Genomic DNA, 4248 nt, shown 5'->3' with positions numbered 1-4248 from the left:
ATGTGCCCATAGAAGGAAATGAGCTCTGGGTCTCCCTACTTTGCTATTTTGGCCATGCCCTCATTCCAAAGCCTTTTTAAATTAATAAACTTCTTAACAGCATTTGTTGGAAAACATATCGCATGTTTTTCTTCCATGGGAAATAAAGCTTATTGAAGCAAAATTAATTGTTAATTGCAATATATTGTTTGATAAAAAATGCAAAGGCCCTCTTAAGGCTGTTGAACAAGGATATTGCTCAGTCACTCAAAAGCATTAGTCTGGGTTAAGGCCTGAGGAACTCTTTGATTAGTGAATTTAACAAATTTTATTTGAGTGAGTTTATGTCTTAAGTTTTGAATATGCAGAAGGCTCTTTGCTCTATTTTTAAATTAAGTCAATTTCAACTCAGTTCTCAGAGAACTTAGAGTAGATAAAAAATTGACTGCTTGATAAGTCAGATATAATACCTAAAATATAACTTTCACATTTTATTTGTAGGCTTCAGGAGTTCTTAATTTGCAACTACAAATTTTGATTCTGTTTTACTTAATAGAAAATTGTGTTCAAATGTATCTGTTCTAAGAGCATGAAGTAGTTTCTGTAACATAAATGTGAGATGAATTTTACCCCTTTAGGCATTCCATTCAAGTGTGTTCAAATTTAAATTTGGTTACCTCATGATTAAATGAATAACAAGGGAAAGGAATTTAGTTTTTCCTCACTCACCACAGATGCCCTGCTGCTGCCTGGCAGAAATGCTTCAATTACTGACAGTCCTTCCCCAGATAAAACCAATGTCCAAGGCACTGGCTTCTCATCACACTTAGACTTATGCCAAATGTGTAAACTTGGTTGCAGATTTCTATTCTTAATGCTTCACGCTGTACACCTTTTAGCTGATGCTGTAGCTGTTACTGTGGGCCAAAGGGAAATGCAGTGATTGTTGAACAGAGCTTGGGAAGTCCCAAAATAACAAGAGATGATGTGACCATTGCAAAATCCACTGATTTAAAAGATAAATACAAAAATATTAGCACTAAACTTGTTTAAGATGTTGCCAACAGCATAAATGAAGAGGATGGGAATGATATGCTACTGCTGCTATGCTGGCAAGTTTTATTGCCAAAGAAGGCTTTTAGAAGATTAACCAAGATGCTAATCTAGTGAAAATCAGGAGATGTGTGATGGAATCTGGTGATGTTGTAATTGCTGAACTTGGGAGGTAGTCTAAACCTGTGGCAACCCTTGAAGAAATTGCTCACATTGTTGGGAGTTTTGCAAATGGAGACAAATGCTACATCATATCTGATGCAATAAAAAAGGTTAGAAGAAAGAGTGTCATCACAGTAAGGAATGGAAAAACATTTAATGATGAATTAGAAATTACTGAGGGCATGAATTTTATTGAGGTTATATTTCTCTATACTGTATTGATACATCAAAATGTCAGAAATGTGAATTACAAGATGCCTATGCTTTGTTGAATGAAAGAAAATTTCTTCTATTCAGTTTATTATATCTGTTCTTAACTTGCCTATGCTCACTGTAAGCCCTTGATCATAATTGCTAAAGATGTTGATGGGGAATGTCTAGATACACTTGTTTTGAGTAGGCTAAAAGTTGGTCTTCAAGTTATAGCAGTTAAAGCTCTTGGTTTTGGTGACCAAGAAGCATATTAAATAGAAAGAAGCATATTAAAATCTTAGCTATTATTCTGATAGTGCTGTGTTTGAAAAAGAAGGATTGACTCTAAATCTTGAAGTTGTTAAGCCTCTAGACTTAGGAGAAGTTGGGGAGGTCATTGTGACCAAAGATGATGCCATGCTCTTGAAAGAAAAAGGTGACAAAGTTCAAACTGCAAAACATATTTAAGAGATCATTGAGCTATTATATATTACAACCAGTAAATATGAAAAGATAAAGTGAAATGATCATCTGACAGAACTCAGGTGGAGTAATTTTGCTGAAAGTTGGTTGAGACAGATGGCATTGAAGTGAATAAAAAGAGTTACAGGTGCTCTCAGTGTTATGTGAGCTGCTGTTGAGGAACGCATTGTTCTGGAAGGTGTTTGTGCTATGCTTCAGTGCATTCCAGCCTTGGACTCAATAACTCCAGCTAAGGCAGATCAAAAATTGATATGGAAATTATTAAAAGAACACTCAAAATTCCTGCAATGACCATTACTAAGAATTCAGATGTTGAAGGATCAGTGATAGCTGAGAAAATTAGGCAAAGCTCCTCAGGAGTTGGTTACAGCAGTACGCTTGTAGATTATATGAATTTGATGATAAAGGAATCAAAGATCCAATGAAGGTTGTAAGAAGTACTTTATTGGATGATGCTGGAGAGGCCTCCTGGTTAATTATAGCAGAAGATGTAGTCACAGGAAGTTCTAAAGAGAAGGACCCTCTAATGGGTAGAATGATGGAACGGGAGTTGGTATGGGAGGTAGCATGTTATATTTCTGAAATGGTGCTTAACCATTGTTACTGAATTGTGAAGGAAGCTCAAGGCAGCGTTCCTCACCAATAACTTCAGAGAAGTCAGTTGAAGGAAATGAAGGAAGAAAAGGTGGCTTATTGTATAAGGAAATAACTATAACCATCAGTTACTAGTTTCAGTGGAAAACATATAATGGTTTACTGCTGCCACTGCCCATGCCTACAGATAATTTATCTTGTTTTTTGTATGTGAAAGACAAAAGAGTAAAAAGACATTTGTACATTCCCAGTAACAGTGCAAGAGCCATGTCCCAGTGAAATGCCTTCAACCTAAATCACTGAGGAATTTTTATTACTATTCTGTTAAAACTAGAATTTTAGTACCTGTCAACATCAGATAGAAAGTTAGGAAGCAGTCTTACTGTGGGGAATAAAAATGATTGTGTACAATGCAGAGAAATAGTTAATTATGTGACAACCTTTCTGTAATAAAGATTTGTTTAAAGTTAAAAAGATAAAATTAGTTTTATTTGTGACAAAAAAATCATACTAAATTTTGGCATAACCATAAATATTTCTACAATAAATGTGACTTTTATTAGGAAATGAAGTAAGTATTCCTGATAATTAAAATTATGGACAACATGGAAATATTTACAATATATTTTGGTAGGTAAAAAACTGGTAAATTATTTCTATGTATGGTAATTGTTTCTAGCAAATATGTTGCTCATATCGATTACTAATGTGAAATATGGAAGTCTTCTTTTTCTCATATTTAGACAGAAAACTTCATGAAGAAATGGAGAAGCTACATATACACAATCTTCAGTACAATTAATCTACATATACTAAAAATGTGAAACTCTACATTAACCATTTTAATACTTTTAATGCCTTAGGGCCATTTAATCCCTATTATGCCAGTGGAAAAATTAAAATACAATGTTATCAATTATAGAAGAATTCAGTTTCTTTTGACTGAAGGTCCACATTTCTGCCACAAGTCTTTATTCTTTTTAATTTTAGTATATTATAATTTTTCCTACAATAACTATTTTGGAAGCATAATATCAGGGAAAGCAGTACTCCAGAGTTAAAGAAGATATAGTCTTTACCTTCCAGCTTGAGAAAATAAGAAATGTATACAGAAAAGTTTAATGATAGTTTACTAAATGCTATATCTGAAGAAACTATAATGAGAACATAAGGAAGGGAAAGACTGAATCTGACTGAAGGTTGGGAATTGGATTATTCTGGTCTCTTTTTGTGAACTCAGATTATTTTAAAGAAAAAAATACTTTTGGCTCATATAACTAGAAAGATAAAAGAAGCAGAATAAGTCGACAAGGATGGATCAAGAAATGTAAAATAGTGAAGGATATCTCAGCTCAGACTTCTCATTGCCTTATTGTCAAGCAGCATATTGCCAGGCAACTGGAAAAGTGTATCTAGAAGCTTGCTATCTCAGAGTTTTGTTATGGTCGAAAAATCCACAGTATAAAAAGCATGTGTATAAGAAAATATGGAAAACGCTTAAGCAGTAGTTGCAAGTTAAAGAACTGGTATGTATATAGTCAGATGGGCAGTTTGACAGGGTTAAGTTATTGAAGTTGGCTAAGTTGAATTCTGGAGTCAGTCGTCATTGGTTTACATTTTACATTTGTGTTCCTAGCTACTTTATCTTCAGTGAATCTCTTAGCCTCTCTCAGTCTGATTCTCCACGCCTTAGCAAGGACAGGTCTTGTCAAATAATTAAAGGTCAGATACTCTATATGAATGTTATTGTCATGATCATTTATTATAGAGACATTGCTTGAGGAA

General features: G+C 34.0%; 1 pseudogene; it reads left to right on the top strand.

Moving 5' to 3' along the window:
• The first annotated feature begins 556 nt into the window (after window positions 1-556).
• LOC116156278 (60 kDa heat shock protein, mitochondrial-like) lies at window positions 557-2768 on the top strand (annotated as a pseudogene).
• Window positions 2769-4248: the final 1480 nt, after the last annotated feature.

This window comes from Camelus dromedarius, chromosome 19 (genome assembly GCF_036321535.1).
Source record: "Camelus dromedarius isolate mCamDro1 chromosome 19, mCamDro1.pat, whole genome shotgun sequence".
In the NCBI taxonomy this organism is placed as follows: Eukaryota; Metazoa; Chordata; class Mammalia; order Artiodactyla; family Camelidae; genus Camelus; species Camelus dromedarius.
This window is presented reverse-complemented; position numbering and strand designations above follow the sequence as displayed.